Here is a 14,081-nt window from a genome sequence, read left to right as displayed (position 1 = left end):
TCTCTCTCCTTTTGCCTGTGCTCCCTGACCTTTGCATACGTGGATTTTAGGCATGAAGTGTACCCCCTGAGGTCCGTAAGTACTGAAAACTCCTAATCTTACATTGAACCTCAGATATTGTACTGAGTTGCAAATGTTAAGAGAGGATCATATAGTTTTAATTAGACCCCGAATTAAAACTATATGATCCTCTCTTAACATTTACAACTCACTGCAATATCTGAGGTTCAAAAATGATGACTTGGATATTTCAGTGAGATGTACTAAACCAGAAAATTTAGCTGCTGATAGTTGACTGTAAAGATCATCTTATTCAAGACACTTATTTAGGAATGGAAGTATAGACAGTACAAGATTCTTAGTTCAAGGTTAAAAATATATTTATACTTCAAAACCAAACTAGAATCTGATTTCATTACATGTGTTCTACAATTCATATTGTCTCTTATGGTCAGTGGTCTCTGTTCAATTATTCAGGAAAATCTGTTCATGGATGGACTTTGGCAATTAGGTGCATATAATACTATTTGACAGCACAATCCCCTTTCTAGAATCAGGAGTGTAACTCAGTAAATATGAGCCTATGGAAACAGAACTACCGCATAGACAACTTGGAACAAGGGCAAATTATGTCCACCCTGTGCTACACAAGCCCTTCTATGACCCAGTTTGGGCTCTCTTTATTACAAAAGCCATCTTATTGTTCCCCAGGGCGTATTTTTGAGTCTCTCCCACCTGAAACTCAGTACCTGAACTCTCCAGGGGGAAGAGAAAATTGTACACCTCCCTTGTCAAGTCTAAGTTCCTCCCTAGTGTTCATTTCCTCCCCAGGACAGTATGCTTTCCTAGACGACTGGACTTGAGAATTCCAGCACACTTATAGAAAACCATGTTCTCTGCATACAGAGGCTGGATCTGCCTTAGGCTTCATGAGCATAATCTATCGGAACATATGAATTCTATGTCACCACATTTGTCCATGTCTGAGTTATTCTGTATAAAAATAACAGCAGGCATGAATCTTGAATTGTAGATTGTGGAGGAGAATTCAGAAATCCCAGTTGGTTCTTCTTTATGGTCTCTCAGAGAGCATGAATCCACATATAACACAGCATCTTTGCTCTTAATATCCTTTGTTCAAATGCTTGAACCAGACCACAAACAAAATGCATTTGCCAAGAAATAATAAATATAATTAGAAAAAGTGCAGTCTAAAACCATATTTAGAAAAGAAACATTTCTAAGTGGGATCTTGATATACAGACACAATGAGTGAAGAGTCAGTCTCTTATATCATTTGGTAGCATAGTTTAGTTTATTGGAGCCAGGGTGTCTGGAGAGTCAGCATCCCAGATTGGGACTTTGCTTGAACATTTCATAATTGAAAGCCCATTAAAGTGATTATCTGAACACTATAAACTTGCCTTCTCTGAAGGTAAATTCAAGCCTCAACCTCAAAAATCTCAAACGCAGTTTATAAGCTCAGAGTGGTAAGGCTTTCTGGTTTTTTAATCATCAAGATTTTAAAAACCCTTGGTGTCTAGAATCAGCTGTTGCATATTCAAACCTTGAACTTTTGAAGAAGGAGAGACATTGCAAAAGAACAATCAGGCCAAATGGAAGAGAAGCAGTCACAAGACTGAGAAAGAAAAAAGATTAAGTCTTGAAAAATGGGTAATGGTGAAGTCCTCCCAGTTTTGTGAATGATAGTTCTGCTTTCATATAGACCTTATAGTTTGCATTCTTAGCAAATTCCAGTCATTCTTACCTTCTTACTTAGTGACTATGTTCTATATGACTCTGCCAAGGTTGCCATAGCAAAGTACCAAAGACTGAGGGACATAAACAACAGAAGTTTATTTTCTCAAGTTCTTGTGGCTTGAAGTCTGAACTCAAGGTGTTAGCAGGGTTATTCCCTCCTGGAGTCTCTCCCCTTGGCTTGTAAATGGCCTTCTCTCTGTGTTTTCACAGTCTTTCCTCTCTAATATGTGTCTCTGTCCTAATTTTCTCCCCTCATAAAAACATCAGTCATAAGGAGTCGGGCCCACCTTAATGACTTCATTGTTAATATAACTTTACCTCTTTGAAGACCCTATCTCCAAAGACAGTCACTTTCTGAAGTAGTGAGGGTTAGGACTACAACACATACATTTGGGGAAATACAATAAAATCCCTAACATGTTACTTATTCTAGCCTTACCTTTATCTTTGTAATGTCCCTGGGAATTTCCACCCTCTCTTGGGGCAAATACATTGAAATTAAAAATAATACTTACATTGAAATTAGTATTTTGGTGTATCTTCCCCTGGTTTTGGCAATACAAAAAATTAAAACTCTTTATAATATTATATAAGCCCTACTGTGTCCCATAATTTTCCCATCAAAAATGAATTATGAGATTATTTAATGTATGAAATATTGCTCAGGAAAGTAGAGTATAATGAATATGTACAATCCACTGCATGAAATAAACGCATTGAACATTTTAATTATCCCTTATTTTGACCATTCAGGAGATACACAGTATTTTTACAAATAATAACGTAATGAAGACACCTAGAAAGAAATATTTGTGGGTACATTTCATTAGCCCATAGAATAAATTCACGGTGAGGCAAATTACGGTTTCTAAGTCTATGAATATTTCAAAGGTATTTAAGCCTGCCAAATTACTATTCAGAAGGAAGTTATTCATTACAGATCACACTACAGTAAACCATCAGTAACAGAAAACGAATTGTCTAATATTTTTCATAATGATACGCAAATTTAGTGCTTATTGTCATTCAAACTGACTTCAAGTTGACCAAATAATTTATTGCATTTATTTATTTTTATCTCTTTAAACCTTTTATCAATTTTTCTGTTGACATATTTGTGTATATCTAATTTTTCTGAGCAAATTTACTATAAAGATCAACTTAAAATGGATTATGGTGGCTTGTCCACATTACCAGTTCGGTAATGAAAATTTGCCTATTTGAGTTACCGATATTTTATCTTCCAGTAAAGCACATCATTGAATGTTTAGAACAAGTTCTATAATGAACATTTAAAATTCTATTTTTAAATTTATTTATTATACTTTAAGTTCTAGAATACACGTGCAGAACATGCAGGTTTTTTACATAGGTATACACGTGCCATGGTGGTTTCCTGCACCCATCAACCCATCATCTACATTAGGTATTTTTCCTAATGCTATCCCTCCCCTAGCCCCCATCCCCCAACAGGCCCCGGTGTGTGGTTTCCCTCCCTGTGTCCATGTGTTCTCATTGTTCAACTCTCACTTATGAGTGAGAACATGCGGTGTTTGGTTTTCTGTTCTTGTGTTAGTTTGCTGAGAATGATGACTTCCAACTTCATCCATGTCCCTGCAAAGGACATGAACTCATCCTTTTTATGGCTGCATAGTATTCCGTGGTGTATATGTGCCATGTTTTCTTTTCTAGTGTATAGTTTCTAAAATTTCCTAAATGTACAATGTATTTATTTATTTTTTGTATTTGTGTACATAAAAAGAGCACAAAGTTTGAGACAGTTCAGTCAAGTCATTTTCTCCCTGCTTTGCTTTATATATTTTAGCAGAAAAAGAAATATAATTTGGTCATTTAATTTCCTGTTTTATATCAGGAGACTATTTAGGAATACAAAGAAATGAAGTTACTTTTTTGGCATTCTGTTAATTGATTGTAGGACCATGATACAACTGGCACAGAAAAAGTCTTTTATGAGATAATCATGATGGCATAAAATCAGGGCAAGGGAAATAGCATATTCAGATTAGCTAAAAGAACTACAAACACACTATACACTGAAGGAAAAAAACTAAATGTTGTGTTTCATGAACAGGTGGCTGTAATAAGTGTGTGAAAGTGTTGGTGAGCTCAAGGCAGTTATGGAAAGAGATGATGGTTTTTAATGTTGTTTGAGCTGTCACTTAGAATGAAGAAGCTAATACTAAAGGGCTGCATAATTGCTGACAATAGTACTGCCAGCCATCAGTTAAAATGAAAAGGAAGGTAGAAATTGGTTCTTTATAAGAGGATCCTTCTAAAATTAGAGCTTACAAAGTAACAGTGTAAAGAATTCTTCATGATTTCATGAAATATCTTTCACTGGGAGAATTCAAGTTGTAGCTATAGCATAGTCTTTCAGAAATGTAGTACATCTTATTGTATATAGTAACAGTCCATAGAATTAGCTAAAATCAGCACATGTGGCTATTAATATCTCCTGAAGTTCATTGATTCTCAGTTCATACTCATAATTTGATTGTGTTTTATCCTGGTTTTATGGAAAATAACACAAATATGTTATTTATTACAGCATATTAAAAAATAGAAATTGTGCCAAAGGAAAATTTATAATATTATTACATGCATACCACTTTTTGTAACTACTAAAATCTTAAGGACATGTTCTGACAACTTTTTATTAAATCTGAGGATATTGACTTAACTGGCGATAAGGCAATTATGTTAACTTCAAAGGAAGCATATAAAACTAGCTTTTGTAAAATAAACGTTTGAAGCATGTTTTTAATCATGATATATTATTATAAATCACATACATAGAGCTGAGATTGTGCCACTGCACTTCTGCCTGGGTGACAGAGCCAGACTCTGTCTCAAAAAAAATAAATAAATAAAATAAAATTACATGCATAAATAACAAGATAAAAAAGGATAATATTGAATCGGTGACTCCAAAATAATTATTGCAAAAATAATGTGCTGTAAATATTAAATTATTTCATTTGTTCTCTCCCAGTCCATGTTCCCTTGAGCATTTCACTTGCAAAACTGAGCCATAAGTCTAAATATTTCATTGTCTGAGGGAGAAAATAATGGACCCCTTTGGCAAACATACTACTGAAAAAAAACACTGAAGCTCAAAATATGCACATACGGTAGATAGCAGACTTTTTCTAAATTTCTTTGAAATCTCACGAATCAAGCTTGAAAGTTACATGTCATGTCTGTATAGCTATATTCCTTAGCATGAATAAGGTGCTACTTCTACAATGACATTAAAAATAGTTTTGCAGGCCGGGCACAGTGGCTCATACCTGTAATCCCAGCACTTTGGGAGGCCGAGACTGGTGGATCACTTGAGGTCAGGAGTTTGAGACCAGCCTGGCCAACATGGTGAAACCCCCTGTCTACTAAAAATACAAAAATTAACCGTGCATGGTGGCGGGTGCCTGTAATCCCAGCTACTAGGGAAGCTAAGGCATGAGAATTGCTTGAATTCGGGAGGCGGAGGTTGCAGTGAGACAAGATGGCACCACTGCACTCCAGCCTGGGTGAGAGAGTGAGACTCAGTCTCAAATAATAATAATAATAATAAATAAATCATAAATAAAATACAAATAATTTTGCAGAATGAACTTTCTATTGATAGAAAATTATAGAGTTGAGAATTATATTGTAACAAATATAACAAGTCATTTTAATCTTTTGATTAATGTTAGGAGATACTTTTCTTAAACATAGCTATTACAATCTATAGTAAAGATCTTGTTCAGTTAAGTAAATGTTCAAAACAATTAGTTAATATTGATGAGTTTATTGTAGTACTACTATTTAAATTTTGCTTTTTAAATTAAAAGTTCCTTATTTATTGTGGCAGAGGGAGGCAATAATTTGGTAAAGATAAAAAGCCAAAAACTTCACTCAAGCATGGGGACAATTACTACGCAATTGTTCTTTTAATATCAATTGCAAAGCCTGTCTAAGCCTACCATCTCTTTTGAGCTTTATCCTAGTATCCTCTTCACTTAAAATTTCATGGAAACACTATAATCTTGGAAATTTGTAGCTAAGCAGAAACCATTCAGATAAGAAATAAAAGTCCTGGAAGAGAAAAGAACTTGTGCAAATAGAAGAGAAAGAAGGTAAATCTGTGTGCTCTCAAGAAATTAGTTTCATTAGTTTGTTCAGGATTTAACAACAAATTGCAAGGGCCACGGTAGAAAATGAGTTTCATGTTGAATGAAATGATAGAAATAGAATCATAATTTAGGGGAGTAAAAATGTAAATTGGATTGAGTTTTTAAAAATTGAATTTTCTTTTTCTGCATCATTAACTCCTTCTACTCCTCCATCTCCTTTTCCTCTTCCTTCACCTCTTCTTCTTCTTTCTCCTGCTTTTTATGATAAGAACAACCAGATAATGTTTTAGATGTTGCTTAGTACTAGTATTATTTAATACTCATATATTTTATATACTTCACCAATGTATTGTCTTGTATTTTTCTTTGGAGAAAGGCTTTTTAATAACAATTTCCGTTTAGTTAATAGGTATAGAGCTATTCAGACATTCTATTTTTTATGTCAGTTTTACTATGTTGTATTTTTTCAAAAATTTGTCCATATCAAAATCTTTAAGTTTGTTGGAATGGAGTTTTTCACGAATATTTGCATATTGTAATACCTTTTATTATTTCTGATAATAAATAAGTGTTTTTTTCTTAATCAGTCTTGCTAGGGGTTTATCAATTTATTAATCTAAACATTTTTATCTATTCTCTACTTATTTAATTTCTCATATCTTTATAATTTCTTTCCTTCTATTTACTCTGTATATAAATTGCTTATCTTTTTCTAGTTGCTTAAGATGGAAAATTATATCACTGATGTTAACCTTTCTTATTTTCTTAAAATATTTACGGCTATAAATTGCCCTTTAAGCACAATGTTACCTGCATTTCACAAATGTTGATACGTGTTGTTATCATTATAATGAGATTCTAAATTGTTTTCTTGTGATTTCTTTCTTGATTAATTATTTTTCCAAACATTTGAACAATTCTGTCTAGTTTAATGTTATAGTATCAAATTTAATTTTATGGCTGTGAATAAATATTCTTATATGACTTCAATTTTTGACATTTCTTGAGATTTATTTTGGGCCAGCATATATTCTGTCTTGGTGAACGTTTAATATGCAACTGAAAATAATGCATTTTCTGAAGTTTCGTAACTGTGACATATTCTTCGGTGTTCTACAAACGTCAGTTACAAAAAGGTCATCGATAGTGTGTTTTAGATCCTATGTATCTTTCCTGGTCTTGTGTCTAACTAATCTATCAGTCAGTGATCATTCAATATTAAAACCTGTAATTGTCCATTTTTTCCTTTACTTTTTTTGTTTTTGTTTTATATACTGTCATGCATCATTTAACCACAGAAATACAGTATGAGCAATGCGTTGTTAGGTGATTTTGTCATTGTGTGAACATCATAGAATGCACTTACACAAGTCTATAGCCTACTACACACTTAGCCTAGATGGTATGCCTTTTGTTCCTTGGTTACAAACCTCAGCAGGCTTCTGTGCATAATACTGTAGGCAATTGTAACACAATGTTAAATATTTGCACATCTAAACATAAGTAAACAGAGAGAAGGTATGGTAAAAATAAAGTATAAAAGATAAAAACTGGTACACTTGTATAGGGCACTTACCTTGAACGGAGCTTGCACGATTGGAAGTTGCTCTGGGTGAGTCAATGAAGCACTAGTGAGTGAATGTGAAGGCTGAACACATCACTGCACTCTACTGTAGACTAGATACATATTGTACACTTCAGCTACACTAAACTTATCAAAAATATTTTTCTTTCTTCAATCATAAATTCAACTTAGTTACTACAACATTTTGACTTCATACAGTAGGTTTATTTACATCAGCACCACTACAGGCACACGAGTAATGCATCACACTGCATTACAATGGCTGTAAATTTTTTAGCTCCATTATAATGCTATGGGACCACCATTATGTATGCAAAACAGAAACAACTCTATGCAGTACATGGCTGTATTTTGAAACTCTGTTAATTAAGTATGCAAACATGTATGATTGTTATGTCTTAATGAAATGCTGCGCTTTATTTCAGGTAATGTTTATTGCACTGGAGCATGCTTTGATATTACAGTATTCATACAATTTACATTTTTACATTTTAGATAGTATATCTTTTTCCATGTTTTATGTTTTAGTCTATTTGTGCCCTATATTAAATATACATATCTTTAAAGAGGATATTTGCTGCAAATATCCTGAACCTAAAACAAAGTTTAAAAAAAAAAAAGAGGTGTTTTGGTCTTGCTTGTTTTAGTCTACCTGTTTCTTTATGTTAAATATGCATATCTTTTAAAGAGGATGTTTGGATCTTGATTATTTTATTAAATCTGACAATATAACAACAGCTAATGTAATAATTAGTATAGTTGGGTTACATTTGTAATTTTTCTAATCTCCATTAGCTAATTTTCTGTAATTGTGTTTTCATTTCTTACGATTTTGTTTTGCTGTTCTTCCTTTTCTGCCTTCTTCTGGGTTATGTTAATCTTTCAGTGTTACATTTTACTTCTACCATTGAATTTTTGGCTATGCCATTTTGTGAATTGTAGTGCTTACTATAGGGATTACAATAGGCATCTTTCACTTACTGTAAGCTACTTAGAGTTAATATGGCAGCATTTAATTTGAAGTGTGAGAAGCTTGAAATGATATTGTATGTAAGATGTATATATAAGACCATATATCTATTCTTTGTATTGCTCTTACAGTGGGTAGTTGGATATGAGCAGGGTAGGAGAGCCTCTTCCCCCTGTCCCAAACAGGAATGTCAGGGGACCATCAAGTGAAGGTCAGGGAGCTGTTATACTGTTTCTCTAAAATAATAATTGGTTATAGCCAGTGCCGTGGAAAGGCAGTCTTCCAATAAACAGAAACACCTGAGACTGGTGATCAGCATCTTCCCAATAAGATCTCAGGAGCTGGGTGACTGGGCTCAAATATGCACACTAAGAGGCAAAATCGTGGGGTTTAACTGGTATATATCCTTCTAGGGATATTTGGCTGGTTAGGGAAGGACACCTCAAGTGAGCATGCATGCATATACAATAAACATGCTGTGCCTGCTCACCTCCCAAGTGCTAGCAGGCCCCTGCACATGCGGGCAGCCCACCCCTAGGGAAGAATCAGGGAGAAGAGACTCAAGAACCAGGAAGCATGTCAACATATCAAACTCCAAGTCAAAAGGACAAACCACACACTTGATCCCGCCAGTCGCCCACTTGGCCTTCTTCCAAGTGTACTTTACTTTCTTTCATTCCTGTTCTAAAGCTTTCTAATAAACTTTCACTCCTGCTCTAAAACTTGTCTGTATCTCTCCTTCTGCCTTATACCTCCTTGGTTGAATTATTTCTTCTGAAGAGGCAAGAATTGAGGTTGCTGTAGACCCATAAGGATTTACTTCTGGTGACATACTTTGGTGCCGTGACACAGATATGTTTTGCTGGGAACATATTTTGGTGCCATGTGACTCAGATACCTTCCACTGCTAACATACTTTGGTGCCATGGGTCTCTAATACGTTTGGCCATTAACATATTTTGTTTCCATGACTTCAACACGGTCTTCAATGGTAAGAGATCTTTATTCCTCACTTGCTTCGGTGGGAGGCGTTCAACACCCATGCACAGTTTTCTTCTCCCCTTCTTTCTCCTGCTTACTAACAAACCCCCAGAACAATTCCTCTTGGCCATAAGTGACTCTGCTCACACTCACCCACCAGGCTGATCTCTCAGCTCACCCTGACTGGCAGCTTGCAGAGGTGGGAATAACCTTGGGGTTTACACTGAGTAGATCTGAGATGCTAATGGCCCTCCTGGACAGGAGGCTTGTGAGAAAGGTAGGGCTAAAGCCTAAAACCGTGCAATGTCTAGGGTTTCCTCTACCTTTTCAACTAAAATCAGCTCTTTCCAAAAACACAAACAGCATATTCTCCTGTTTTCTCTGCATGTATTCTGAAATGGCCTTGCACACCCACAGGACTATCTGCTTTGGAGGCAAGTCTGCCTCTTTGCTTTCACTTCACATGCCACATGAATTTTTAAACACACCCTGTTATTTGTGCACCCATGGCTCTTGCTGCGTTTGTTTGGCAGCAAAGACACAGGCTGCCTTGCAGAAATACCCTGAGATTTATACTTGTGTTTACCCTACCAGCTCAGATGACCACAAACCCTTCCCTTGTCTGCTGACACATTTCCAGGACAGACACTACTTGGAACCCCAGCTCTGCCAGCTCCTTATGACTTACCATATACTTTTTGTTCCTGTTATACCTCAGAGTCGAGTTTTCGGTGGCTTTTGAAGCAGTTTGTCTAACTGCATAGGGCCTCACTCTGATCCTTTAAGGATCCCACCTACTTACTTTTTTTGAGTTAGCACCCATTTGGAAGGAGGGAGAATTCTTCTTTTGCCAATTGTGAGTTCTTTCCCCAAGCGCTAAGTCTTCCAAAGGTTCTTAATTTATATCAAGAGGGAAAATAAACATTGCTCTCTTGAATTCAAGGGCTGCTATATTTACAAGCGTATTAAGGCTTTCCATGATTATTCCTCTTGCTTCCTACCACTTCCTTCTGTATCCTCCATTTCTCTAATTACTTCTGCATTCTTCACAACATGCATCAAGACCCTCAAGGTCATATTTGAAGGGAGAATGGAGGAAAGTCCATAACTCCCCTTTGGGCAGTTAGCCGAAAAACAGGCTTCTCTTCTACTTAAAGAACATGGGATATGGAAAGCTGAGAAAAGAGAGTATCTTTTTTTTTTTTTTTTTGCTGGAATATTCCAAGCAAGTGTCACTATAAGGTCATGGAAATAAGGATATAGGCTGGCCCAAGGCCACAGGTACAAGAGACCCATAGGACAGAGATGAAAGGTGGTCCCAGGCTAACAGATTACCATTAGAACAGAGATAAAGGGAAGGTTAGGGGTACATATTCTTAAGTGAGTAGTTGTGAAGAGATGGGACCAAAGGTACACAGTTATACCAGTTCATGCCTAAGGACATTGGGGGATGCCCCATTCAAGATAATAGGAAAGTAGAGGGAAGACCTTGTTATTCCTTTTTTCTTTTTCTCTTCTCTGTTCTCTCTTCACAGATGGGTAATTATGTCTTCATACTATAGGACATGCCCCACAGATGCATCCCCCAAAGGGGGGAAAAGTTTGACTTCCCCAAACCTTAAAACAAAAAAATACTTTTACTTTGTAATCTTGTTTGGCCTAAGTATTAACTGGGAGGAAATTACAAAAGTCAGTCATGGAACCCAGTGACGCTGTGCAGGAGGTCCTCAGATTAGCCTTCTCAGTCTTGTATAACCAAGAGTAGAATAAGGAGAACAGGGTTAAGAAAAAGGAAAAATGCAAGGACAAAAGGCAAGATCAAGTATTGGCTACCTTACAAGCTCTCAATCTCCCTCTAGGTTGTCCTAAGGACACTCCTCCAGGTAATTGCCATTGGTGCTGGAAGCCAGGCCACTGAAAGGTAAACTATCAGTGAGATAAATAGGAAAAAGACCCACATGGCTTGTCCTCTCTGCCACAAGCTCAACCACTGAAATGGAACTTCTCTGAGGGCTTAAGGGCCCCAGGACAGAATCCCAGCCCCTGGTGACCTTGAACAGAAAGGGCTCTCTGCTTCAGCCAGCTCCCAGTTCATACGTTGTCATCAACAGAACAAGGACAACTATGGAGGCAGCAAGTAAAATTATAATTTTCCCTTTTGGGTTCAAGAGCTGACTACTCTGTGCTAATCTTCTCTAGCAACTCTCCTCCAAATCATGTCAGGTAATGAGGCACATGGCACCTCCTGCCTCCAAAGAAAATATTCACACCTCTTTGGGGCAAAAATGTATTTACCAAGACAAGTACCTGCTTCATATTTACTCAACTTCTGAATTCATCTTTCTCTATAATAGCTCTATTTCTATTGCCTATTTTAGAGGTCTAAGGTGTTGTTTAAAGTTAGATAAAGTTAAAAGCTTAAGTAAGTTGTGGAATGTTTGTGAAAAATTAATCACGTAAAAGAAATTGTGTGAGTGAACATATTAGCTAAAATTAAAAGGGTTTTATTCAGTTTATCTGTAAATTAAACATTGGAATAAAAACACAACACAATTTTCTTAGAGTATTGTTCTGCTCTTTAACAGAAAATTGTAAAGGCTTACAAAATGTTCATGAGAATCTTACCTTATGATCAGGCTGATTAAAATTGAACAGATTTGCCTATTAAGGTTTTATTGAGTTGGGTTTGACATCAATAGCACACTAATGCAAAGGTAACATTTGGATTTCATTGGCCTATATTTTTATAAATGTGTTATTGGTATGTGTGTTCCAAAATTATGCAAAATTCCTATGACTCTGATATAAGTTAATATATGCTATCAGGAATAATTATAATTATTATGTTAAATTATTGTGTACCACCAAGTTAACAAATTTCCTTGTCAATTGTATCTTTGACTGTGCCTGCCCTAAGATGTTTTGTCATCCATGAACATTAGTTGTCTTGTTTTGATTATTTTTAGAAGGAGGTTTTATAAACAGCTATAATACTCTAACAGGTGTTCTAAAACACAGGTTTTTGATAACTTCAAAGATTGTGTCATTAGAGATATGGAGAGCTAAAATGTTCATGAATATCAAGCAGAACATGGACTAAACTAATAGAAGACTAAAATAATTCTTTTATGAGTTTTTGCTTAAAATGGTGTTAATCCTTCATTTGTTTTTAAAAGACAAGAAAATTTTCTTTTGCGTTATTTACAGCTTTTAAAGAATTGAGTAAATAAATTATACTACTATCAACATAATTTGAAGCATAATGTTTTTTCTTCCTACCTGATTTCTCCTGAATTTGAAAACTATTTGTGAATATTCTTAACTCATGGCAATACAGTTATTTGCATAAATGCAATACGAATCTGTTTTCTTTTGCAACAGGACACAATTAGAGACACTGGTTATTTTATCAAGGCTTTGACTGAAATAATGTGCTTTTCTTTAAGGAATCAAATTTGACTTATAGAGACAATAAAACCCCTTGGGAAAACTGGCCTCACACCTTGTCTACACAGTCCCTGTACAGGGTTCCTGACATAAGTAAAAAATGTCACTTTCTGGAAAATGATTATTCTTGCTGTGATTCATGCAAATAATCTGGCCAAGTGTAATAAGACTAGAACTTATTTTGCAAGCACATCAGTCCTATCATGATTTATTTTTCATAAAAATAAGATCTAGAGAGAGAAAAATTATGTTTGAAGAACTATGGTACACCTGTTATTAAGTTCGAGCCTCATCAGTTGTTTTTGAGTTTTCGTCTGCAATTTAGACTAACCCTACTTACTCCAGTGAACCAACTAGTAGTGATCTCTGGCTGCAGCTCAGAAGAAACAAAAGGGATGGGCAATGAAAAAATCTGCTTCAGTATTGCAATTCTTGGCACATATTGGAATTGGCTAGCACCCCCACACACCCAATTCTTAGCAGTTATGACTATAGCCACCAGCTACCTGGGTGTGTCAGCTGTCATCACCCCCTTACTTCATTTTAACATTCTGCTAAATCTAATAACCTGATTTGTCTTCTCTTGCCTTCAGGCCATCAAGCTGTAGATGATCATTAGTGAGGGATACCATCCTCTCAATATTTAAGAGTCACCCTCCTGCAGGAGACCCCTAGACTGCCCATCAGTGAGACATGACAGAAGTAAAATCCTGCCTGTGTCTCCTTTGGACCTGGCTGGATACTGCTTTCACCAGCTCACAAAGCAAACCCTTCCCTGGCAACTAGCCAGAGGCCAAGACCCACAGAACCACCATTGCCCCTCTGTGAGAAGGAAGCAGTTACAGAAGACTGACCTTCATCCATTTTTCTCCAAAGAATTGAGGTCTTGGACTCTTGAAAGGGAAGTTTTTACAGTAGGTAGCTAGTCACACACAAGCAGGATAGGAGAGCACTCCCACTCTAGGAATGTCAGGCATCCATCAGGTGATGGTCAGGTGGTTAGTAAACCATCTCTCTAAATAACAAATGGTCACAGCCAGTGCCAGGGAAAGGCAGTCTCCCAAGAAACAGAAACACCTGAAACTGGTGATAAGCAGCTTTCTAATAAGATCTCAGGAGTCGAGTGAGTGGGCTTGGGCATGTGCACTAAGAGGTAAAATGGAAGAGTTTAACTGGTATATTACCACCAAGGGACATTTGG

General features: G+C 36.1%; 1 long non-coding RNA gene across 1 annotated transcript in view; it reads right to left on the bottom strand.

Annotated features, from left to right (window-relative positions):
• Positions 1-13,769, bottom strand: part of LOC130541105 (uncharacterized) — a 28,837-nt gene extending 15,068 nt beyond the window's left edge. The window contains exon 1 of the long non-coding RNA XR_008955138.1: positions 13,735-13,769. This is a non-coding gene — a long non-coding RNA (uncharacterized LOC130541105). The remainder of the gene's footprint in view (positions 1-13,734) is intronic.
• Between the last annotated feature and the right edge of the window lie 312 nt (positions 13,770-14,081).

Source organism: Pan paniscus, chromosome 22 (genome assembly GCF_029289425.2).
Source record: "Pan paniscus chromosome 22, NHGRI_mPanPan1-v2.0_pri, whole genome shotgun sequence".
In the NCBI taxonomy this organism is placed as follows: domain Eukaryota; kingdom Metazoa; phylum Chordata; class Mammalia; order Primates; family Hominidae; genus Pan; species Pan paniscus.
This window is presented reverse-complemented; position numbering and strand designations above follow the sequence as displayed.